We start from the raw sequence: 26526 nt of genomic DNA, 5'->3' as shown, positions 1-26526 counted from the left end.
TTTGCCATGTTGGTCAGGCTGGTCTCAAACTCCTGATCTCAAGTGACTACCGGCCTGGGCCTCCCAAAGTGCTGCGGATTACAGGTGTGAGCCACCGTGCCCAGCCCCTGGGGTCTCTTTTGTAAGGACACTGATCCCCTTCATGAGGTTCCACCCTCATGATCACACCACCTTCTAAAGACCCCACCTCCTAGCACCATCACTTTGCGGCACAGAAATTTAGGGGAAAAACAAGCATGCAGTTTATTGTGATCAAGGAGCAAGCCCTCTAACAACGCTGGAGAATTTATCGCTCACAGTCCTGGAGGCTGGAGGTCCAAGGCAAAGGCGTGGCAGATTCAGTGTCTGGTGGGGACCCACTTCCTGGTTCCTAGATGGTGCCTTCTGGCTGTGTCCTCACATGCTGGAAGGGGCGAGGGAGCTCTCTGGGGCCCCTTTTATAAGGGCACTCATCCCATCCATGAGGCCCCACCTTCACGACCTCATCACCTCCCAAAGGCCCCATGTCCGAACACCATCAGCTTGGAGATGAGGATATCAAAATAGAAATTTTGGGGAGATATCAACATTCGGACCATAGCAAACTTTATATGCTACTTCCTAATAGGCTTACAATCATCACTTTTTTTTTAAAAGATCATTGAACTCCCATGAAATTCCTTATCACCCCTTTGACTTGGACGTCTAATCTGTTTTTAAATATTTCATTTAAAATAGGAAGTTTGTCACCTCCTGGGAGCACACATTCTACCTGTTCAATGTTTTTGACAGGTAAGCAGTCAGGAAACATTTGTTAATAACCATGCATGGGGAATACCGTTACTCAAGTCATCTCGCTTCTTTGCCTTTAAAATTACCTTTTCTGGGCCAGGCGCGGTGGCTCACGCCTGTAATCCCAGCACTTTGTGAGGCCAAGGTGGGCGAATCACGAGGTCAGGAGATCCAGACCATCCTGGCTAACACGGTGAAATCCCATCTATACTAACAATACAAAAAATTAGCCAGGTGTGGTGGCGGGCACCTATAGTCCCAGCTACTCGAGAGGCTGAGGCAGGGGAATAGCCTGAACCTGGGAGGCAGAGATTGCAGTGAGACGAGGTTGCACCACTGCACTCCAGCCTGGGCGACAGAGCGAGACTCCATCTCAAAAAAAAAAAAAAATTACCTTTTCTTTCTTGTTACTCCCTCTGCTGAAAACATTCGGAGGTGAATCACACAAAACTGTTTGAACCAATTGATGACTTTAAAAATTCATATTAGCAAAGACAACTTTTACTCAAGATAAATTAAGAACCAACATCTAGGTTAAATTCTCTTTTCTAAAGGGAAATTAAGTTTTAAAAACTTAATCCTCGGCCAGGCGCGGTGGCTCACGCCTGTAATCCCAGCACTTTGGGAGGCCAAGGGGCGTGGATTTCCTGAGCTCAGGAGTTCAAGACCAGCCTGGGCAACACAGTGAAATCCTGTCCCTACTAAAATACAAAAAAATTAGCTGGGTGTAGTGGCACGCACCTGTAATCCCAGCTACTCAGGAGGCTGAGACAGGAAAATCGCTTGAACCTGAGAGGTGGAGGTTGCAGTGAGCCAACACTGCACCATTGCACTCTAGCCAGGGCAACAGAACAAGACTCCATCTCAAAAAAATAATAAAAAAAAATCCTCACACTGGGATGAGACACCCAACATCTGGAAGACATTGGGTCTCGCCAATTACATAAAAGGTCATGTGTCCTTCATACCTCATGGCAGGCTGTTCGTGAACCAAAGAAATCCAATAAGGCTGACACATGTCTATTGCTCTCCTTGGAAGAAAACATTTGCAAAGTCAGGGGGAAATTTCAGATTTTATTTATTTATTGTGATGACCAAACATGACCAAAAGTAACCAAACATGATCAACTTCCTCCTTTTTTTTTTGCATTTGCCATTCTTCCTTAACAAGAACATGGTAACTGCAGGTATGTAACAGGAAGGAGACCACTGGGGGCTAGTTCCAAAGACATGAGCCTAATAAGGAATGGAAAAGCCATTTCATCTCCAGGAAGGTAACTGCCATTTTTAACATTTTTATCTCATTTCCCCAACCTCCCTGCTATGGACCATGTTCAGATCTTCATCAGCCTGGGCTCTTCCACCAGCTTCTCAGCATTGCTCTCCAAGGTGTGGTCCCTGGATCAGCAGCATCAACATCCCCTTGGTGCTTACTGGAGATGCAGAATCTCAGGCCTCGTGTCCCAGGCCTCCTCAATCAGAGTCTGCATTTCAGCCAGACTCCCCAGTGATTCCTGCACCCAATAGAGACTGGGAGTCCTGAGAGTTGTCCTGGTGCTGTGGAGTCCAAAGTTCCTGAGGCTCACTGCATAACAGCCAATCATTCACGAGACAAAAAGTTAGAGCAAGAAAAGCATCTTTATTTGGAGAGCCAGCAAGTCAGGAAGATACTGGACGCATGTCCTAACGAAGCATCTTTAAAAGCATGAATCTCAAGCTTCTTTGTACATTGAAGGGGCACATTGAAGGGGAACAAGGAGGAGACTGAGGTGAGGGGGTGGCTGGTGACCACAGACACTTGGGCATCAGCAGGGGCCCAAGGAGATTGCAAAACTTTGTCCTTGCTCAGGTCACAGTGCTCCTACAAATCTTCAACACAACATTGTTACTTGTGTGCATGCCCTTCTTATCTCCTCAGAGGTTAGTTTTGGAAAGGAACTCTTATCATCCTTGCTTTCCAGTTAAACTGTAATCTAAGTTCTTTCCATGATTAACTTGGCCCGTGTGCAGAAGTGCCTAAAAGCAGTTAGCTTGAGGAGTCAGAAGCAAGATGGAGTCAGCTATGTTCGATTTCTCTCCCTATTACACTGGCAACCCATTCTATCCTCTTCTGAGAGGCTGAGTGTTTCAAAATATGGGCCTCTCAGTGGCTTTCAGGATAAAGTCTAGGTGTCTTTAGAACTAAGCAGGGTGCAGCCCTCTGCTCAGGACCCTGCATGTGTGGCATGGTATCCTCACTCTCTCCTTACAATAAAGGTAGACAAAAAATAAAAACAGTTCTTTTCCTTCTCTTTACTCTCACTCATTAAAACAAAATGAAAGAGAGAGAGAAAGAGAGAGAGAGAGAGAAAGAAAGAAAGAAAGAAACAAAGAAACAAAGAAAAGAAAGAAACAAAGAAAAGAAGGAAAGAAAGAGAGAAAGAAGGAAGAAACGGGGGGGGTAGGAGGAAGGGAGGAAGGAAGGAAGGAAGGAAGGCTGGCCATTGCCAGCACATGGCACCTGCTCCCCTCTGCAATTTCAAATCGATCACCCAAGAAAACATCCCGTCCACATAATTCCTAAAACATAAAAGTCCATTTTCAAATCACAAAATAAGTAAATGTTTCTATGGGAAAGCCATCGTTCTTCCTTTTTCTCTAAACACGGCCCCAAAATAAGTATTTATCTTTCTCAGGGGAGAGTCCTTCTCTTATAGCCTGATCCAATGAAGGCTTTCCCTCTGGGTGAACTCTGTGGGCCTTTGTTTCTTTGCTTTGGGACCTCTGAAAAACAGACGTATCATGCAATGAATTTACAAAAGCAGCAGATAAAACCCACCCACGCTGTCTCGCAGCCCTGATCTCTTCCAGTTGCCTGCTTTGTCACTAGAACAGACTCTGCAGGCCACTGGGCTCAGGGGGCTTCCCACCGGGTTCTTGCCTTAGGCAGATGTTTTCGTTTTTACTTTCTCGGCAGATGTTTTCTTCGGCTAAACTTGGCTTAGACAAAGGATGAGGAGCTGAAGTTGAGTAAAGATTACTGTTGTGGTGTGGGTGTTTCAGAAACTATGACAGAGGCTGGGCACCGTGGCTCACGCCTGTAATCCTAGCACTTTGGGAGGCTGAGGCGGGCGGATTGCCTGAGCTCAGGAGTTCGAGACCAGCCTGGGCAACAACGGTGAAACCCTGTCTCTACTAAAATACAAAAAATTAGCCAGGCGTGGCAGCATGCGCCTGTAGTCCCAGCTACCCGGGAGGCTGAGGCAGGAGAATCGCTTGAACCCAGGAGGTGGAGGTTGCAGTGAGCCGAGATCGCATCACTGCACTCCAGCCTGGGCAACAGAATGAGACTCCATCTCAAAAAAAAAAAAAAAAAAAAAAAAAAAACTATGACAGAACTGAAAAGTTTTGGATCAGGTGGCAAGTTTATATTTTCAAAGCTACATGCCATTTGCAATGGATAATTTTAAGATGTAGCACAGAAATAGAAGAGTAACTGCAGAAATAAAAATAGTGTATGTGTTTAGCCTGAGCCAGTCACAATGATGAGGACTATTTTTTGTCATTGACAAACAAAAATTAGATATGCTTCTGATATACAACATAACATTCCATTCATATACTGAAATATGTATCCATTATGGGATGGGTAACTAAAACTAATTAACATATTACCATAAACAATTATTATTTTTTTTTTTAGATGGAGTCTGGCTCTGTCATGCAGGCTGGAGTGCAGTGGTGTAATCTCGGCTGACTGCAACCTCTGCCTCCTGGGTTCAAGCAATTCTCCTGCCTCAGCCTCCCAAGTAGCTGGGACTATAGGTGCCCGCCACCACGCCTGGCTAAATTTTTGTATTTTTAGTAGAGATGGGGTTCCACTGTGTTAGCCAGGATGGTTTCAATCTCCTGTCCTCGTGATCCACCCCCCTCACCCTCCCAAAGTGCTGGGATTACAGGCGTGAGCCATCATTCCCAGCCCATACTTATTTTTTTAATGTGGTGAAAACAGTTAAAATCTACTGTCTTAGTGGTTTTCAAGTATGCAGTACATTGATATTAACTACAATCACCACATTGTGCAATATATCTCTTGAACTTATTCCTTAGGTCTAACTGAAATGTTCTGTCCTTTTATTATAATGCGGTGGAAGGTATCTGAGTTTCCACTGATGAATCCATACAGGCCTGCAGCCACTGGAATTCTTGCCTCCTCAGAAGAAAGAATTTGACTGAGGGCCATAAGGCAGAGAGAGAGACCCAGGCAAGTTTCAGAGCAGGAGTGGAAGGTTTTTGTTTTTGTTTTGAGACAGAGACTCGCTCTTGCCACCCAGGCTGGAGTGCAGCAGTGCGATCTCGGCTCATTGCAACCTCCACCTCCCAGGTTCAAGCGATTCTCCTGCCTCAATCTCCTGAGTAGCTGGGATTACAGGTGTGCGCCACCATGCAGGGCTAATTTTTGTATTTTTAGTAGAGACGGGGTTTCACTGTATTGGCTAGGCTGGTCTCGAACTTCTGACCTTCTGATCCACCCACCTCAGCCTCCCAAAGTGCTGGGATTACAGGCATGAGCCACTGCGCCCAGCCGAGTGGAAGTTTATTTTAAAAGCTTCAGAACAGAAAAGAACGGAAGTACACTTGAAAGAGACCCAAGCAGGCGCCCTGAAGAACAAGTGTGGTGTTTAACTTTACAGGACCTTATAGGCCGGTCCACTTCTAGCATCTTGTATCCCTTTCCCATGATTCTTCCCCTAGGGTGAGCTGCCCGCATGCACAGTGCCCTCCTTAAGCTTGGGAGGTGAGCAGGAGGTTTAGGAAGTTGTAGTGTGCCCATATCTGAGGCTTTCTTCCCGTTTCCAGTGGAGTGACCTCAGAAGGTCATATTCCGCCATGTTTTCTCCTAATGTGCATGCTTAGGAAGCTGTGTTTCCACGGCACTTGCACTCAATGAACAATTGAGTGTGACAGGTATGGAACATCAGGAAATGGTCTCTCCCTGCCACAGGCTGCCAATTTTTTTTTTTTTTTTTGGACACTGAGTCTCACTCTATCGCCCAGGCTGGAGTGCGGTGGCACGATCTCAGCTCACTGCAACAACCTCCGCCTCCCGGTTTCAAGCATGGGATTACAGGCATGCACCATCATGTCTCGCTAATTTTGTATTTTTAGTAAAGACGGGGTTTCACCATCTTGGCCAGGCTGGTCTTGAACTCCTGACCTCGTGATCCACCTGCCTCGGCCTTCCAAAGTGCTGGGATGACAGGCGTGGGCCACCGTGCCCAGCGGTCAATTTATCATTTTTTAGAGAGGCAATGCGATCATCGCTGAACCAGCACCTGGCATTGCTGGTGGGTGGAAGAGCCCTCTCCTGCCCGCCCATGCCTGTCTAGTGGCCTGTAATACTCTGACCAACATCTTCCCATGCCCCACCCATGCCCATCCCCTGGTAACCACCACTGTGGTCTCTGCTTCTGTGAGACCAAGGGTTCTAGACTTTTACACAGGAATGAGATCATGTGGTACTTGTCTTTCCGTGCCTGGCTTATTTCACTGAACACAATATCCTTCACATTCACCCGTGTTGTTGCAAATGACAGATGTTCTTTTTTTTTTTTTTTTTTTTTTTGAGACGGAGTCTCACCCTGTTGCCCAGGCTGGAGTGCAGTAGCATGATCTTGGCTCACTGCAACCTCCACCTCCTGGGTTCAAGCACTTCCCTGCCCCAGCCTCCCAAGTAGCTAGGATTACAGGCACCTGCTACCACACTTAGCTAATTTTTGTATTTTTAGTAGAGACGGGGTTTCACCATCTTGGCCAGGCTGGTCTCCAACTCCCGACCTCAGGTAATCTGCCCGCCTTGGCCTCCCAAAGTGCTGAGATTACAGGAGTGAGCCACCGTGCCCAGCCACTCTGACATTCTTGAATCACCCACACTCATGGGCCATTGGACCCTCCCTGCAGGGCCACACCTTGGGCTCCCATCCCCCTGTGGCTCACTGCTCCTTCCCAAACACCACACCTGCAAAGGAGGACGCAGGCACATGTGCAAATCATGGAGGTTTCCGAGAAGCAGGATCTGTCCCTCCTATATCACCAATGTAAATTGCAAAGTCAATTATTCTGCCAACACGTATAGTCTATTGATGTCTCAGAAAATAATGAAGAGCCTCAAATAATGCCTCTGGCCCTACTGGGTATTGATACAGGGTGTTTTTTTAAGGTGGGGGGTAGTAGGTGGGCAAAGGAGAGAGGAGAAGGGATTTGGGAGGTGGGACTGGGACTCTGCATAGTTCAATCACTCTCTGGTCTGCTGTCATCTCCAGGGTCTGGGATGCTTGTATAAAAACATGGTTGGCCAGGCGCGGAGGCTCACGCCTGTTAATCCCACCACTTTGGGAGGCCGAGGCAGGTGGATCACCTGAGGTCAGGAGTTTGAGACCAGCCTGGCCAATATGGCGAAATCCTGTCTCTACCAGAAATACAAAAATTAGCCAGGCGTGGTGGTGCACACCTGTAATCCCAGCTACTCAGGAGACTGAGGCAGGAGAATTGCTTGAATCCGGGGGGACAGAGGTTGCAGTGAGCTAAGATCATGCCACTGCGCTCCAGCCTGGGCAACAGAGTGAGACTCCATCTCAAAAAAAAAAAAGAATAAAAAATGAAAAGCCTCACATAATGCGTCTGGCCCTAGTGGGTATTGCTACAGGGTGTTTTTTTAAGGTAGGGGTAATAGGTGGGCAAATGAGAGAGAAGGGATTTGGGAGATGAGGCTGGGACTCTGCATAGTTCAATCACTCTCTGGTCAGCTGTCATCCCCAGGGTCTGGGACATTTGTGTAAAAGCATGGTCAGCCAGGCGCGGTGACTCACGCCTGTCATCCCAGCACTTTGGGAGGCCGAGGCGGGCAGATCACCTGAGGTCAGGAGTTTGAGACCAGCCTGGGTAACATAATGAAACGCCGTCTCTACTAAAAAATACAAAAATCAGCCGGGCGTGGTGGCAGGCGCCTGTAATTCCAGCTACTTGGGAGGCAGAGGCAGGAGAATTGTTTGATCCCAGGTGGTGGAGGTTGCAGTGAGCTGAGAACGAGCCACTGCACTCAAGCCTGGGGGACAAGAGCAAGACCCCTCTCAAAAAAATAAAAAGAAAAAAAAAGAAAAGAAAAGAAAACAATATCTCTGAGTGTGGGGGTGCATGTCTGTCATCCCAGCACTTTAGGAGGCTGAGGTGGGAGGATCACTTGAGCCCAGGAGTTCAAGACTAGCCTGCGCTACATAGTGAAGCCCCATCTCCAGGAAACATTTAAACATTAACCAGGCTGGGCATGGTGGTTCATGCCTGTGATCCCAGCACTTTGGGAGGCTAAGGCGGGTGTATCACTTGAGCTCAGGAGTTCGAGACCAGCCTGGACAACATGGTGAAATCTTGTGTCTAAAAAAAAAAAAATAGCCGAATGTGGTGGCTAGTGCCTGCGGCTGCAGCTACTTGGGAGGCCAAGGTAGGAATACTGCCTTAGCCCAGGAGGCAGAGGTTGCAGTGAGCCAAGAGACTGTACCACCGCACTCCAGCTTGGGCATGAAAACCTGCATGAAACGCTGTCTCAAAAAAATATAAAAATTTAAAAAATTAGGCAGTCATGGTGGTGTGTGTGTGTAGTCCCAGCTACTCAGGAGGCTGAGGAGAGAGCATGGCTTGAGCCCAGGAGGTCGAAGCTGCAGTGACCCATGATCGCTTCACTGTACTCCAGTCTGGGCAACAGAGTGAGATCCTGTCTCAAGAAAAGAAAAGAAGTGAAAAGAAAAGGGAAGGGGGACGGAAGTGGAGGGAAGCGGGGGGGTAGGGGATGGGGAGAGAGGAGGAATGGGGGGGAAGGGGAGGGGGAAGGGGAGGGGGAAGGGGAGGGGGGGAAGGGGAGGGGGAAGGGGACGGGGAAGGGGACGGGGAAGGGAAGGGGAGGCGGAAAGGGGGAGGGAGGAGGAGAGAGGAGGGAAGGGAAGGGAGAAAGAAAGGAAGCAAGAAACAAGGTAAAGGAAAGGGAAAGGGGGAGGGGAGGGGAAGGGGAAGGGGGAAGGAAGGAAGGAGAGAGAGAGAAAAGAAAGAGCTTGATCATGGCGATGTCCACATTGATTGAGATCCACAGAGCACAATGGGCCATCCTGATAATATAGACAATTGTCATTTCTCTCTCGTATCACCACGAAACTAGAGATATGCTTTCTGGAGGAGCAAAGGTGCTTCAGAAATGTGGAATCCTGACATTCACAATGCAGAATCTTTCTCAGAAGCGAGCTCAACAATGTGTTCATTTTTTTTGTTTTTGTTTTCCGAGTTATTGATTGGCTTTGTAAACAAAAAAAAAAGAGAAAGAGAATGCAACTGTGAATAGAGAGATTGAATGTGTCTGATGCAAGGTTGTCGCAGTTCCTGTTTTCTGGTTAGGCCTGCATTTCCTTACGAATTACTGGGAATGGAGAACTTTTCTTGATAATAATGGTCATTCTATGCAGAGCAGGACTTGAGATGTTATGATAAATGTATAATTTCTCAAAAGTGGTCTACTTGAGAACACAGTTTCAAGGAGTTCCTCTCCACATTTGTTCCCGGGTAAAGCAGCTCTTCATAAGGTAATTCAGCTTTCAATTTATTTTAATCAGCACTTCAGCTCAGGCCAGCAATGTCACTGTGCCTTCCAGCCAGGATGGTCCCAGGGTGCCTCAGACATTGAGACAGAGAGGGGTGTAAAATGACTGTCACTGAGGGGTAAAGTAGAATCTGATATGAGAAAAAAACAGAGATATGTAGAAATCACAAAACAAGCATACTATATTTCCAGCGCAATGCCATTTTAGGTGAATATAGAAAATAATTGCAAAATTTCACATAGGCCTTCATCAATTTATGCTATACTAATTTTCACATATGCCCAAGTTAATTCATACTAATTTATACTAACTACCACCAAGGCCATACAATTCTGCCCAAGGTAAAATTTACCTACTGTCAGAAGTAAATGTGGTGTTTTAAAACTGATTCTACAGTCAAGAGATCCCCATTAACCACACTTCTTAAAACCAGATGAGAAAGTTCTATCAGATTAACTCTGGAGCTTAAAATCCAACTACACAGAGAACTTTTGAAAACCCTGAATGATGAGTCCCACCTGTTGGAAGTGGTTCCCCTCGCCTGGGCAACTGCTAAGTCATTGTTTTATTTCGTGCAATGGAAACACAGTAATGCATTAGATATTCATAAGATTAAAATATTTTGAGGCAGGTCCAAGATGCACAGTAACGCTGAAGTGGTCATGAGCATAAAGGATATTTCATCTGCAACTCCTGTACAGGGATAGGAAAGTATTTGTGATAATGGTTGGTGAGAAATCCACAGGCAAGACTAATATTGTTGTGGGATGTTGCCTATGTCCACAGGCAATGCTGAATTTCAGTTACAAGTGAGTGAACCCAGAGATGTAGACTTTGTCCCATCTGAGTTGAGAAAACCCCGGAATTTTACTCACAGACCTCTGGGTTCTCTCAACATACCAAGGCAAAGAACAAAACCTCCAATGATAGGGTAACAGAAGAGGGAACAAGTGGCCAGCCTTGTTCGTTTGAGATACCATTTAAATAACAAACTTAAAGCAGAAATAATTAAAATGAAATTGCATGTTAAACTGCTCTTCTATATGCTTACTTTTGGTTTCCCTTGTTCCTCTTTTTTCATTATTATTATTATTGAGACAGAGTCCTGCTCTGTCACCCAGACTGGAGTGCTGTGGCACCATCTCGGCCCACTGCAACCTCCACCTCTCGGGTTCAAGCGATTCTCCTGCCTCAGCCTCCCGAGTAGCTGGGACTACAGGTGTGTGCCACCACACCCAGCTAATTTTTGTATTTTTAGTAGAGACAGGGTTTCACCATATTGGCCAGGCTGGTCTCGAACTCCTGACCTCATGATCCACCTGCCTCAGCCTCCTAATTTTCATTATATTTTTAATCAATAAACAATAATTGCATATGTCTCTGGGGTGCAATGTGATGTTTCTCTGTATCTTTCCTGTTGGATTCATCCTCAGCATCAGTGCAAAACCCATCATGTTTGCAGACACTTGGTTTGAAGAGATCCAACGTTCAATGGAAACGTCTATCGGACAATGAGTGAATGGCTGTGCCTTCCATAAAAAAGCACGATAATGATGTGTTCTGAGTGGAGGCATGCCTCCGTGATTTTACTCCTCTCTCAGCTCGGCTGGGACCCAGATTCTTTCAGATTTACACCTCTCTGGATTAAAAAAAAAAGCTGGGACCCAGATTCTCAGAGTTAAGTATAGTCTTTCTGCAAGAGGCTCTTTGCCCACATCAACAGTGAGATAATTTGCTGTCTCAGAACTGCTAGACCAGCTGAACTTTCCTTGTTTGCTTTCTTGTTAGAGTACCCATGAAAAGGCAGATTGGAGATAAAATTGATTCAAGAGAGGCCATGGATAAGAGATGTTTTGTCTCCAGTTGCATCAGAATCACAAAATATTCCAGGGGAAGGTACACAGAAGACATTTCTGTAGGTTATTCTGTGCTGAAAAGGATTATGAATGACATTTGTCACTGTGGTTCATGCATATTCTTTCTGGTATGTCAACAGCAATGTGATACCCAGAACACGGTCAACATCGTAGAGACTGGGATGTGAAGAAGGGCACAGGAGAGCACAGTGCCTTTGGAAAGCTCCCAGGTCCAATATCAACTCTACATTCCTTCAGCCTGTCTCTCTCCGATGTATCCCTCTTGTCAAGAGAGGGAAATGCAGTTAGACAGAGTCCATTTAATGTTTGTTGAGTGAGTGAAAGAATGAATGCATGAGTTCTTGTCTGTGGCCACATGCCTCTCTGCCAAAGTCTATTTCTTCAAACTTAATTTCTGTCTGAACATCTCTATTCATGCTCCCTGTGGCTTGGGTATTTCAGCAAAAATCCTCCCTGGGTTCTGACTCCAGGAGACATAAACCACTCAAGTGGTCTTTAGAAATCCTTCAATTAATTTTTAAAAATTATTTGTAGAGACAGGGTCTGGCTATGTTGCCCAGGCTGGTCTCAAACTCCTGAGGCTCAAGTGCTCCTTCACCTTGGCCTCCAAAGGTGCTGGGGTTACAGTTGTGAGCCACTGCACCTGGCTCCAATTCTGTCTTCCAGATTTACCCTCACTGATGATCCAGTCACCTGCTCACTCTCCTCTTTGGGTCATGAGAGCTGGTGACTATGCAGCCAACAGGGTACCTTCTGCAGACTTCAACAGAGTCCTGCCCTTCCATTTACATTTAACCTCATTGTTTACGGGTGGCCCCCAGGAACTCTCAGAAACAACAGTTAGAGTGGGGAGGTCCTAAGGGGAGTGGGGTGAAGTTAGACCTGAGCTTCTGAGTTATCCTTCCTCTCTTCTCCTCCACACCCCCTTCTCTCACATTCCTCTCACCTTCTCTATCTCCTGACCCCCGTCCCTTCTCTCAATTCCTCTTCTTTCTCAAGCTCTGAGAATGTTCTGGCATCTTCCACCATGCAGAGAGTATGGTAGGAGGTTAGGAATTAATGGCTCTGGAACCAATGTCTCCTTCAGGTGACATGTACTTTCAATCAGCATCTCCAAGTCTGTTCATGTTCCTATGACATCAGAGAGGGAAGCAAGATTATTTGGTGACCAGCCAGTCTCCCCCTCCTCTGGGAGATGTCCAGTCTCTGCGTCCTCTCTTCTGTCTGCACCCAGGGGACCAGGTATTTGGAAGCCACACACAGAGACTCAGCTTTAGGGGGTTGGCTCCCCATCTCAAAGACATCTGGTAGCTGAGGTTGGTTGACCCATCCAATCAGTGATCTTTCAGTTGGTAGGTTTTTTGGTGGGGAGAGGGAGTAACCCTACAAAGAGAAAGCACCGGATCCCCATGCTTTTCAGTCTCTTGTTCCTGACTCAGACCAGGGAACCAATCTCTGGGGGACTTTGAGCTGGGAGGAGCTGACAACGGCTGCTATTGATTTGGGGCTGAGACTTCTCCCAGTTTCTGATGAGTTTGGAACTTGTTGACTTCGGGTAGGTCCAAAGGCAATGAATGTAAGGGCTGTTTAGGCTTCTGGAGGGGGTCTTGGAGAGGTGCCTGGGGCTTTTGGTCAGGGGTGATTCCCAGGAGATGATTCTAGGGGAAAAGGGAGAAGCAAGAACCTACAGATGGTTGTATGGCTCTGGGGACTGACAGGTGAACTGGACAAAATGAAGATAGCAGGAGTCACTGGGCCAGCAGGTGGAGGTCAACGTCCACAAAGCAAACAGCCTTTACCAGGCGTGCTGCCAATTAAAGGGACAGCTTTGTGGGGCTCCAGAAGCATGTTGGTCTGCCACACTCCTGTCTTCTCCACTGAGATTTCTGTGGGGAAGCATGTTGTTGTGGAAAAATACCCATAACATTAAGTTCATCATTTAACCTTTTCATTTGTGTACATATGTATTTATTTGTTTTAGAGATAGGGGTCTCCCTCTGTCACCCAAGCTGCAGTGCAGTGACAGAAACACCTCTCACTGCAGCCTTGACCTCCTGGGCTCAAGTGATCCTCCCACCTCAGCCTCCAGAGGAGACGGGACTACAGGCACATGCCACCATGCCCAGCTGATTTTTTAAAATTTTTTGGTAGAGACTGGATCTGTGTTGCCCAGTCTGGTCTTCAACTCCTAGGCTCAAGCAATCCTCCCACCTTGGCCTCGCAAAGAGTTGAGATTAAAAGGTGTGAGCCACTGCACCCAGCCTGTTTTCACTTTTTTTTTTTTTTGAAACGGAGTCTCATTCTGTCGCCCAGGCTGGAGTGCAGTGGCGCAATCTCGGCTCACTGCAACCTTCGCCTCCCGGGTTCAAGCGATTCTTCTGCCTCAGCCTCCTGAGTAGCTAGCAATACAGGCATGCGCCACCAGAGCCAACTAATTTTTGTATTTTTAGTAGAGACGGGGTTTCACCATGTTGGCCAGACTGGTCTCGAACTCCTGACATCATGATCCGCCTGCCTCGGCCTCCCAAAGTGCTGGGATTACAGGCGCAAGCCACCGCGCCCGGCCCGTTTTTACCATTTTTAAGTGAACAATTCAGGCGCATTTAGTACATTCACAGTGTTATGTCACCATCACCGCTATCTAGTTCCAGAACCCTGCCATCACCACAAAAGGAAACTTCGTATCTATCAAGTAATCACTGCTCATTTTCCCTGCCCCCAGCCCTAAGCAACCATGAGTTCAATTTCTGTCTTGATGGCTTTAACTATTCTGGACATTTTATATAAATGGACTCCTACAATATGTGACCTTTTGTGTCTCTCTTTCTGCACTCAGCATAATGTCTTCAAGGTTCATTCATGTTGTAGCATGTGACTGTTTCATTCCTTTTCGTGGCTGAATAATATTCCATTGTATGGATGGAACCCATGGGGTTTATCCATTTAGTATTAGATGGACATCAGATTGTTTTCACCTTTTGGCATTTTGGATATTGCTACATACATTTGTGTACAAATTTCTGTTTACACATTTGTTTTCAGTATCTTTAGGTATTAGGTAGAAGTAGGATTGCTACATCACTTGGTAATTCTGTGTTTAATTTTCTGAAGAGCCATAAAACTGCCTTCAATAGTGGCTACACCACTTTAACTTCCCACCAGCAAAGTAGGAGAATTCTAATGTCTCCACATCCTTGCCAATAATGATTCCTTTCCTTCTTTGTAAAAACAGTTATCAGAATTCTAGTGATGCTTTGAGGATTTAAACATTGCTCAGGCCTGGCACAGTGGCTCACGCCTGTAATCCCAACAACTTTGGGAGGCCGCATGGGTGGATCACCTGAGGTCAGGAGTTCAAGACCACCCTGGCCAACATGTGAAACCCTGTCTCTACTAAAAACACAAAAAATTACCCGAGTGTGGAGTCACATACCTGGAATCCCAGCTACTTGGGAGGCTGAGGTGGGAGAATCACTTGAACCTCGGAGGCGGAGGTTGCAATGAGCCAAGATCGCACCATTGCACCCAGCCTGGGCGACAAGAGTGAAACTCCATCTCAAAAGCAAACAAACAAAAACATCATTCAGAACTCTGGTTCTGTGCATTCAGGGGTATGGGAAACAAAGGCTCAGGTTGTCTTATTTGTAGTCCCATTGTAAGAATTGAAAATACAGAACTGTGGACAGGTAGTCAAACATATTTTTCTATCTTGGTAATCTGAAATCTAAACCACTTGAAGGGCACAAACAGAATCTGCTGTCCTGGGTTTGCACAGTTAACTCTGCAGAAAAGCTATTTTGAACACAAGAAAGAGTCCATAGTCACAGACCCCATAGTTAGCAATTTGCTTATTATCAGCCTTTTATTTATTTATTCATTTATTTTATTTAATTATTTTTTTGAGATGGAGTTTCCGTCTTGTTGCCCAGGCTGGAGTGCAATGGTACGATCTCGGCTCACCGCAACCTCTACCTCCCTGGTTCAAGCGATTCTCCTGTCTCAGCCTCCCGAGTAGCTGGGATTACAGGCGTGCACCACCACGCCCGGCTAATTTTGTATTTTTAGTAGAGATGGGGTTTCTTCATGTTGGTCAGGCTGGTCTCGAACTCCCGACCTCAGGTGATCCGCCTGCCTTGGCCTCCCAAAGTGCTGGGATTACAGGTGTGAGCCACCGTGCCCAGCCTTATCAGCCTTTTATAATCAACTCAATGGGTGGTGCATCCATCACAAATGAAGTAAAGTGGGAAAGGCCAACAGCCAGGATATGTCTGTGCCATCATTATCCATCTGCATTATGTGGCCTCCCACAGCGGCCACCAGGGGGGAAAAGAACACACACGGACCCCCAAACACTGTAGTCTCCTTCTCCCTCTGCTGCCCCCTGGACCAGCAAGAGGAAAATACACCTTGTTGTCCACCAGAGATGAAAAAGGATCCCCAGCCAGGTGTGGTGGCTCATGCCTGTCACCCCAGAACTTTGGGAGGCTGAGGCAGGTGGATCGCTTGAAGTCAGGAGTTCAAGACCAGCCTGGCCCACATGGTGAAACCCCATCTCTACTAAAAATACAAAAATTAGCCGGGCATGGTGGCGAGCGCCTGTAATCCCAGCTACTCGGGAGGCTGAGGCAGGAGAATGACCTGAACCCGGGAGGCAGAGGTAGCAGTGAGCCAAGATCGCACCACTGCACTCCAGCCTGGGTGAGAGAGTTAGACTCCACCTCAAAACAAAAAGAGAGAGAGAAAGAAGATGAAGGAGGGGGTATGGCAGGAGTTTCCTTGAGGAGACCAGCACCATTAGTTTGTTCTCACATTGCTATAAAGAAATAACTAAGACTGGATAATTTATAAAGAAAAAAGACTCCATCTCAAAGAAAAAAAAAATGAGAAAAACCCCAAAGCTTCAGGAGATCCAGGGTATGAAACCACAAATCCACTGGGCAAGGAAGATGATGCCTCAGTATCCCAATTCTTCAGATGTTCTTCTTCTTCTTCCTTTCTTCTTTTCTTTTCTTTTCTTTTTTTTTTTTGTTTGAGACGTAGTCTTGCTCTGTCGCCCAGGCTGGAGTGCAGTGGCATGATCTCGGCTCACTGCAACCTCCACCTCCGGGATTCAAGCGAATCTCCTGCCTCAGCCTCCCGAGTACCTGGGATTACAGGTGTGCACCACCATGGCCAGGTAATTTTTGTATTTTTAGTAGAGATGGGGTTTCACCATGTTGGCCAGGATGGTCTCAATCTCCTGACTGATCTGCCTGCCTCGGCCTCCCAAAGTGCTGGGATTACAGGCGTGAGCCACTGCACCCAGCCCAGACCTTCTTATCAGTCACCAACTCAGCTTTCCCTGGGACCACTTCAAAAATCAGCTGTTCATGAGCCCCAGTGCCAAATGCCTGGCTTCTAAGAGATATATGAAAACCCTGATTCCTCTTTTCATGGGGAAGACGTCTCTGTCCACCCAGTGGACAGCACAAACAGCTCCTAGCACCAGAACGGCAGGGCAAGGGTAAGAGCGTGCCCAGTGGGGAGGCGGGAATGTATATACGTGCTTCCAGACAGGATGTACAAGACAAAGAATTTGAATGACTTTTTGAAACAATGTCATAAGGTCGCCTGTGCCAAGCCAATTCCCACTCAGGAGACAGCGCTTACTCAGTGTGCTGGAACAAGCATCCCTGTGTGAGGAAGTGACTGCTGCCAGCAAGGGCAGCTCACTTGGCAGAGAGGAGAGGCTGGAATGAAGACTAAAGGCATTTTCAGGGTGTGGACTCCCATCAGTGACTTGTACAGAGGAACCCTGAACCCAATGTGGGGTCTGGAGTGGGGGCCAAAGGGACAGAGGGGAGGCAAGAAGGGGCTCCCTGGGAGACTTGATGGATGACAGAGAACCACAGACACAGAAAAGGCAAAGCCCTGAAGCCACCATTTGAAAATCAAGGTTAGGGAGACCCAACACAGGAGAGGATTTGGTAAAGGTCACCCAGGACAGGAGGCAGGCAGGGCTCCCTGATCACAGCTCTCTACACCTGCATTTCTCTTTGTCCTGGTCACCAGGAGAGAGAAAAAGAGGGCCTCTGCCTGACTCAAATGAAACATGTCTCCGTGGGTAAGGATTTAATTTTCCCCTGATGACCTAAGGAGAAAAATTCTCACTTGCATCCTCATAAATCTATCCTTCTCTTTGCATTCACCTTTGCATCTATCTACATATCTAGCCAGCCACCCACATCCACCCATCCATCTATCCACTCATCCACCCATCCATGAACCTGTTTATTCATGCATCCATCCATCCAATCATCTACTTATCTACCTATCCATCTATCCATCCATCTATCCATCCATCCACCCACCCATCCACCCATCTACTCATCCACCTAACCATCCATCCAACCATCCGCCCATCTACTCATCCACCTAACCATCCATCCAACCATCCATCCATCCATCCATCCACCCACCCACTCATTCATCTACTCATCCACCATACCACTCACCCATCCCTCCAATGATACATCCCCCTATTCATTGACACATGTATTCAGTGATCCATCCGTCCCTCTAACTATCCATTCACCCATCAATCTATCTATCCACCTTTCCACCTACACATCCACCCAAACACCTGTCCATCCATGTATGTGTCTATTCATCCATCAAACACTTATCCATCTCTCCATCCATCCACCTGTCTACCCATCCACTCAGCCATTCACTCATCCATCCATCCATCCATCCATCCATCCATCCATCCATCCATCCACCTATCCATCCATCCATCCAAATATCCATCCAAACACCCATCCATCCCTCCATTTTACCCACCAATTCACCATCCATTCATGCATCTATCCATTCGTCCACCTTTCCATCCATTTATCTATCCATCTATTCACCCATCCCTCCCTCCTTCTCACTTTCCCTCAGGTCCTGCATATGGACACCTAGACATGTCTAGACATCCATGTAGCCATGAGCCCACCTGTAACATCACTCATGCACAGCCTTGCCTGCTGTTTTGTAGCCAGATGATCACGACTATGGGTGGCAGAATATCAACAGCAGGGTGGGAAACCTGGGGCCACTGGAATTGGGCACATCTGTGAAAATGTCCCTGGCTCTTTCCTCTGTGTCTCTTTTCTTAGAGGACTCAGGGATTGTAGCACTTGTGTTATTTATCAAGCTTCTCTACTGCTGGCCTCTGCTCACGGGAGTTAGAAGAAACGGCAGGAGTGAGTCTATGGAAAGCCCTTAACTCAGAGCCCCACACAGATGAAGATGCTGGTCTTGAGACCTCAAATAATAATTATTATGTGAAAATAGATCAAAGCAATATCTCTGCCCTGCAAAATATTGAGAGGGGAAAGTCACGTATTACATTTTCTAAAGATACAAACACTATTTTCCACTGGGCAAAACAGTCTAGAAAGCAAGGCAAAGTCTGAAGTCGACTTGAAAGAGCCAGATAAGTTGTAAGATTTATTTGCCTAAACCAGGGCCCCGGAAAACCTTGTTTATCTGTTTACACTGCTCCCCGCTATACCGGACTAGAATAATTCCCATGTACTACTTGCTGGGGGTCCAGGAAGGGAAACTGAAACTGATTCACCCCTAGGATATCAGGGCCATAATCTAGTTACAAGCATAGACTTTGAGGACAAATGTCTTGATATTTGAATTTCACTTCTGCTGTTTATTAGCAGTGCATTAGCTGAACATGTCACCAATCTGATCTTCAAGTTTCTGACTTGCAGAATGACAGTGATCATTCTTACTATAAGGTTTGGTGCAGATTTTCTGAAAGTGCTTGCAAAGCACCTACCATGTAGAGAGGGCTCCATCAAGCAGCATGGATGTTGTTATAAATTTCATTCCTGCCCCTAAAGAGGGAATTCTTGACAAGACATCCCCAGACCCTGACTTGTGGATTGAGCCTGCTGATGTTCAGTCAGTGGTGGGAAATGAGACCTGCTAATGGGACCCTGTACCGCACCACGGTGCTGAAGTGTTGGGAAGATAAAGCAAGAAGTCAGATAAGGCCTGGTAAGCCAGCTGCCTCACCGTGAAAAACATCTACAAGGAGCTCTCACATACCTGGAACTAAATTCTGAACCTATGCATGAGTTGAAAAGAAAAACAGGCTGGGCGCGGTGGCTCACACCTGTAATACCAGCACTTTGGGAGGCTGACGTGGGTGGATCACGAGGTCAGGAGTTCAAGACCAGCCTTGGCCAAGATGCTGAAACCCCACCTCTACTAAAAATACAAAAATTAGCCTGGCATGGTGGTGGGCACCTGTAATCCCAGCTACTCAGGAGGCTGAGGCAGGGAACTGCTTGAACCCGGGAGACGGAGGTTGCAGTGAGCCAAGATTGTGCCACTGCACTCCAGCCTGGGCGACAGAGTGAGAATCCATCTCAAAGCAAACAAACAAAAAAACATGCTAGTGGAGATAACTGCACGCTCCCTGCACCCATAAAAATAAGCTATACCAGCTCATGTTTGCCCATATCTGCGCAGAAACAACAGATCTTGTTGGATCATTTAAAATGTTGCTAAGATTTCCGCATGATTCCTTCAGCCATGTAGCATTTTTTTTTCTTGGTTAGCATGTTTTCATCGGTTTTCTTTTTTAGCATTTTGAATTTATCAGCCTACTGCCTTCCGACTTCCAAAGTTTCCAATGAGAAGTCTGATGATAATCTTCTTTAGGATCCCTGGGATGGGATCAGTCACTTCTGTCTTGTGGCTTTCACTGTGCTTCAGGGTGGATCTCTGACTTCATCCTACCTGCAGTTTGCTGCCTTTCTTGGATGTTTATTTCAAATAGTTGCACTGACAGGTCTAAGAACTTCCCCTGTACCGGTGAGTGAAATGGATGAGCATGCCCGCGAGAGCTCTCAGATTTTCCAACCACCCATGTGTGGCTTGTGTTCAATTTCCTCCTCCTACAACCATTTTCCTTCTTAATGAAAATGCCTGGGTCACTTCACAATGTAATCACATGACCGAATCTGGTCACACATCCTATGCTTGGCACCTGTCACATCTACTTTGCCCCCAGCCTTTGGGGTCCCTACTCCTGAGGTCCTGAACATTCACAGAGAACAGATCTCATTAAGCGCAGGAGAGGGGCATAAAGAATTTGCAAGATTAAGTGGGCCAAGTCTTGTAACACCAGTTGTAGGTAGAAGCAATAGCGGGCTCCAAAGATATCCATGTCCTGATTCCCAGAACCTGTGCAAGGGAAATGAAGGTTGCAGATGGAATGAAAGTTGCTGATCAGCTGAGCTTGAGATGAGAAGACATTACTGGATTACCCAGGTAGGACCAATGTTATCACATGGGTCTTTATCATTGAAAGAGGGAAGCAAGAGGGTCAGAGTTAGAGAGAGATTGGAAGATGCTACACTGCTGGCTTTGAAGATGGAGGGAGCAACTACATAATAAGGCGTGTAGGCAGCCTCTAGAAGCTGGAAATGTCAAGCAAACCCTTTCTCTCCTAGAGCCTCCAGAAGGAAGCCAGCCCTGCTGATACCTTGATGGGAGCCCCAGGAAACTAATTTCAGACTTCTTATCTCCAGAACTGTAAGCAAAGAAATGTGCATTGTTTTAAGCTGCAAAGTCTGTGATACTTTGTCCTAGAAGCAAGAGGAAACTGATCTAACCTCCTTCGGCAGTTGAAGGAAATCAAGTCAACAGCAACTGAAGTCATTAGAGTGAGGTCTCAGATTCCCATGGGGGATTTTTTTCCTTGCTCTTGGTTTTGCTCAAGACCTAGGATCTGATTTTGGCTGGTGCAAAAGCCACCAAAGTTACTGAGATTTGGGGGAATGGGATTCAGGGCCGAGTGGGGACATAAGAAGCCCAGAGCAGAAGCTGAAGAGCCAACAGACGTCAATTTAAAACACAGCACATTCTTAGCATCGGGCGATGTGTCTGCAACTAACTGATCGGATGGTGTGTGTTTTCTGTGTCTTTTTCAATATGTTAAAGGCAAAATCACAATAGCGAGTAAGGGTGACGGCACAGCAAAACTGTTCTTCTAGACTCATCTTGCACCATAGTGGCAGCTGAAGGAATTGTGCACCACGATGCATCCCTGTGGTCAGGAAAGGCTTCTAGGATGCCTGGGAGCTGAACGAGGTGGTAAATGATGGTGTTGGAGCTGGAGAGAAGTACAGGGTAGGCATTCCAGGTGACAGGAAGGAAATAAGGAAGCCAAGCAGTGTGGTGGTGAGAATACAGGTTCACCCATGTGTGTGGACTGCTGCTTCTTCACACCCAGGAACCCAGCCAGTCCTGGAGATGCACAGATGAGCAAACCATGGCCAGACACTCACTCCCATGTTGCTTAGCGTCTAACGAGGAAAGCAGATATTTAAACAAAATTGCCCACAGGATATAAAAGTAGTGCTGTGGTCAGAGCCGCAGGAAGGAGGTGAGGCTTCTAGATGCTTATAATATGGTCAGCTTGGGTCAGGCAGGGACACAGATATATGAACTTTTTTATTTTTTTTTTAATTTTTTTGAGACAGAGTCTCGCTCTGTCGCCCAGGCTGGAGTACAGTGGCGCGATCTCCGTTCACTGCAACCTCCGCCTCCCAGGTTCAAGCGATTCTCCTGCCTCAGCCTCCTGAGTAGCTGGGACCACAGGCACATGCCACCACATTCAGCTATTTTTTTTGTATTTTTAGTAGAGATGGGGTTTCACCGTGCTAGCCAGGATGGTCTCGATCTCCTGACCTCGTGATCCACCCGCCTCAGCCTCCCAAAGTGCTGGGATTACAGGAGTGAGCCACCGCACCCGGCCACAGATGTGAACTTTTAAGGGGAAGTGACCATGGAGCTGACAATTGAAGTATGAAGACAGCACAAGGTACAGGCAGAAAGTTTCGTGTAGCAAGTGTGGTACGTGCAAAGGGCCTGTGGTCAATGGAACTGAGGATCCTGTGGGGCTCAGTGAGGAGGGAAAGAGGAGCTCAGGTATGGCGTGGCATGGAGGGGAACACAGTGAGGCCACCGTCAGTCCTCAACCTTGAAAATGGCCCTTTGACTGTCCTCAGGGTCTAGCGTCGCTTGCCATGTTCATTGTGTCTAGCACCCTCTGCTTGCTCCCAGACAGCTTTCTCCTGCCTCCCAGCTCTGCATCTCTCAGATCCTGGCTCTGATCCCACGCTGCTGTTGCTTCCACTCATGTACCCATTGCTAACGGCATCATTTCTTGGAGTAATTCATTGCAAAGTTCATTTCCCACTATAAACGCAGTCTGTGCTCATTACAGTCAACAGGGTGGCCCAAAAGAGTTCGGTTAAGGGAAAAAAAACATCAAATTTTCCCTTGAAAAGAAGCCAGTGATATGGCTTGGGTCCACCTTCCTGAGGTTTGAAAACTTCTCTGTTAATGTTAGTTGCTTTTAGGCCTGGTCCTGCTGCATATACAATGTGTATCTTTCTCTCTCTTTTTTTTCTTTTTTTTCTTTTTTGAGATGGAGTCTCGCTCTGTCAGCCAGGCTGGAGTGCAGTGGCGTGATCTTGGCTCACTGCAACTTCCGCCTCCCAAGTTTAAGCGATTCTCATGCCTCAGCCTCCCAAGTAGCTGGGATTACAGGTGTGTGCCACGACGCCTAGCTAGTTGTTGTTTTAAGACTGAGTCTCACTTTATTGCCCGGGCTGGAGTGCACTGGTGTGATCTTGGCTCACTGCAACCTCCACCTTCTGGGTTCAAGCAATTCTCCTGTCTCAGCTTCCCGAGTAACTGGGATTACAGGCACCCGCCACCACACCCGGCTAATTTTTGTATTTTTGGTAGAGACGGGGTTTCACCATGTTGGCCAGGCTGGTCTCGAACTCCTGACCTCAGATGATCCACCCACCTCAGCCTCCCAAAGTGCTGGGATTACAGGCAGGAGCCACTGTGCCCGGCCTGTCTTTCTCTTTATATGTAGACGGTGCCCTCTCCTGGTGGGAGGCTCTCAGTGCCTGGCTCCAAATCCATGACCCTAGAGGTGGAGGGGTCCCCAGCTGCCCCACTTACTTCTCCCAAGCTGGTGCCCTTGGGAATCACCAAGTTCCTGTGCCCACCTGTTCTAGCTACTTGGGACCCAGCCCCTCGGGGGTGATGCCCTCCCTCATCAGGCTCCCAGATCCCATCAGGTGTTGAAACCCTATGTGGCAGGTACAATCCTGGTCCCCAGAGATGCCCACATCCTAATTCTTAGAACTTGTGAACTTTTAGGACAAAGAGGAATTTGCAGATAGGATTCAGGTAAGGTTCTTAAGATGGGGACATTTTTTGAATGATCTATGTAATCACAGTGGGGTCCCAGGGCTTTTATAAGAGAGAGGAAGGGAGATATTTAACCGCAGAAAAAAGGGATGTGAGGATGGAAGCAGAGGTCGGAGTCACGTGCTTTGAAGATGGGGTAACGGCTAATGAGCCAAGGATGGCAGGTGGCTTGTAAAAACTAGAAAAAGCAAGAAATGAATTCTCTCCTAGAGATTCTGGAGAGACTGCAAGCCCCCCAACACCTTGATTTTAAAATAGTGAACTCCATTTCAGACTCCTGACCTACAGAAATGTAAGAAAATAAACACGTGCTGTTTTCAGTGTCGGCAGCCCGTTACCACAGCCAACAAGTAATGCACACACTTCCTCCATTCATCCTTCTTCCTCCATCCACTCAGGAATAAAGCTCCCTGTCTTCGAAATGTCATTTGTCTGCAGTGTATGAGGAGTGTGAATACAGGTGTCACGATGTATATTTTTGTGTTTTTCTTGTTGTTTTTTTAGAGATGGGGTCTCACTATGTTGCCCAGGCTGGACTTGAATTCCTCGTCTCAAGCAATCCTCCTGCATTCACCTCCCAAAGTGCTAGGATTACAGGGATGAGCAACCGTGCTCAACCTGTACCTTTTTTGTTTTGTTTTGTTTTTTTGTTTTTGAGACAGAGTCTCATTCTATCGCCCAGGCTGGAGTGCAATGGCACGACCTCAGCTCACTGCAACCTATGCCTCCCGGTTCAAGCAATTTTCCTGCTTCAGCCTCCCAAGTAGCTAGGATTACAGGTGCCCACCAGCCTGCCCAGCCAATTTTTGTATTTTTAGTAGAGACGGAGTTTCACCAGGTTGCCCAGGCTGATCTCAAACTCCTGGTCTCAGGTGATCCTCCTCTCTCAGCCTCTTGAGTAACTGGGGTTGCTGACATAAGCCACTGCACCTGGCCTTTGAATCCTTTCGAGAATTAAGTCAATGGTCTGTTTCCTCAATTCTACTCACTTATTTCCTCACAGCCCTTCTCCTCCTCTTTCCCTTTTTCCACCTCCCACATGCCTCAGGCCTCACACACCCCTCCTATGAGTCTCAGCATCCATGCATCCTTGCACCAAAGCGTGAGAGACACGCCTCACACACCCCTATGAGTCTCAGCATCCATGCATCCTTGCACCAAAGCGTGAGAGACACGCCTCACACACCCCTCCTATGAGTCTCAGCATCCATGCATCCTTGCACCAAAGCGTGAGAGACACGCCTCACACACCCCTCCTATGAGTCTCAGCATCCATGCATCCTTGCACCAAAGCGTGAGAGACACGGGGTCAGTCTTGGATGGAGAAGGAGCTCCCTTCTACACTTTCCCGAGCTCCTGGAGCTGATGTTACTGGTGCCCCATCCTCCCTTTGAATCACCTTCGCCTTCTGCCATCCCTCCCATGAAGGTCGGCCCCACCTCAAGCTATCCCCTCATATCCCTGACCTTCGTTACCATTTCTGTGCCTCCCTCCAGCCCTGTGCTCACTGCTTCTCATGCTCTATACCTGCAGTCTTTGACCGCTGCCCTTTGAATTGCTGGGTTTGCTCTTTCCTGTGATCCGAAAAAGCTGAAGCACAGGGGTTTTCCTTCCTCCCCTTTGCAGTGGCGTGAACCCCCACTCCCTTGCCACGCAGGCCTGGAGGGTCTGCCTAAGTAAACCACTAGCATGATTGCATGCCACAGTTGCATATTGTTGTGAGTCATGAAAAGATACGTGCGGCCAGGCACAGTGGCTCACGTCTGTAATCCCACCACTTTGCGAGGCTGAGGCGGGTGGATCACAAGGTCAGGAGTTCGAGACCAGCCTGAGCAACATGGCAAAACCCTATCTCTGCTAAAAATACGAAAATTAGCCAGGTGTGGTGGTGGACGCCTGTAATCCCAACTACTCAGGAGGCTGAGGCAAGAGAATCGCTTGAACCCAGGAGGTGGAGGTTGCAGTGAGCTGAAATCGTGCCACTGCACTCCAGCCTGGGTGACAGAGTGAGAGTCTGTCTCAAAAAAAGAAAAAAAAAGATGTGCATGTCCTCACCCTCAAAATGTAGAAATAGGATCTTATTTAGAAATAGGTTCCTTGTAGACATACTTAAGTGAAGGATCTTAAGATGAGATCATCCCAGATTTAGGGTGGGCCCTAAATCCAATTACTAGTGTCCTTACAAGGAGATAGAGATTTGGAGACACAGAGGAGGCGGCCACGTGGAGATGGAGGCAGGGACTGGAGTGATGTGGCCACAAGCCCAGGAACACCTAGAACCCCCAGGAGCTGGGAGAGGCAGGAAGGGTCCTCCCCTAGAGCCTCCAGGGTAGCGCAGCCCTGCTCACGCCTAGATCTCAGACTTCTGGTCTTTGGAACGGTGACAACATCAATTTTCTTTGTCTGAAGTCACCCAGTGAGTGGTGACTAGCTGTGGTAACGTGATCAATTCTCACTTCAGAAGGCATCAGAGTGACCCCGTCTGGGTCAAGGTATCCTGAGGTCTGTGTGGCATTTCTTCTAATCATACCCGTGAATGACCAGTGTCTGAAAAGCTTCCCTAGTTTGCCCTCCCTAAGATGACAATTTCTTCCCTTGCAAAATTCTCCAGAGCATCTCTTCAGTGTGGTATCCACTGTGGCATCTCCTCTTTCCAGAATTAAGATGTTTGAGCCCAAAAATGTGATCATTACTATTAGTTGTTTTTTTGTTTGTCTGTTTTTCTGAAACAGTCTCACTCTGTTGCCAGGCTGGAGTGCAGTGGTGCGATCTCGGCTCACTGCAACCTCCACCTCCTAGGTTCAAGCACTTCTTCTGCTTCAACCTCCTGAGTAGCTGGGACTACAGGTGCCCGCCACCACACCCGGCTAATTTTTTCTATTTTTTTTTTTTAGTAGAGACGGGATTTTGCCATGTTGGCCAGGATGGTCTCAATCTCCTGACCCCGTGATCCACCCGCCTCGGCCTCCCAA

At 47.3% G+C, this 26526-nt stretch overlaps 1 long non-coding RNA gene across 9 annotated transcripts in view; it reads right to left on the bottom strand.

The window, feature by feature from the left end:
• Window positions 1–1826: 1826 nt before the first annotated feature.
• The window catches only part of LOC101124366 (uncharacterized), a 59660-nt gene continuing 34960 nt past the window's right edge, over window positions 1827–26526 (bottom strand). For 2 of the 9 annotated variants that reach the window (XR_010132484.1, XR_010132485.1), the window contains exons 11-12: window positions 14703–14824; window positions 9553–12400 (exon numbers count right to left, since the gene is read on the bottom strand). This is a non-coding gene — a long non-coding RNA (uncharacterized lncRNA). Of the gene's footprint in view, window positions 2357–9375; window positions 12401–14702; window positions 14825–18734; window positions 21628–26526 lie in introns of those variants that run through there. The other 7 variants (XR_010132492.1, XR_008675577.2, XR_008675579.2 and 4 more) reach the window with 6 other exon arrangements.

The sequence above is a fragment of the Gorilla gorilla genome, chromosome X, assembly GCF_029281585.2.
Source record: "Gorilla gorilla gorilla isolate KB3781 chromosome X, NHGRI_mGorGor1-v2.1_pri, whole genome shotgun sequence".
Taxonomy (NCBI): Eukaryota; Metazoa; Chordata; class Mammalia; order Primates; family Hominidae; genus Gorilla; species Gorilla gorilla.
Note: the sequence above shows the minus strand (reverse complement) of the source record. Positions and strands in the feature narration are given on the sequence as shown.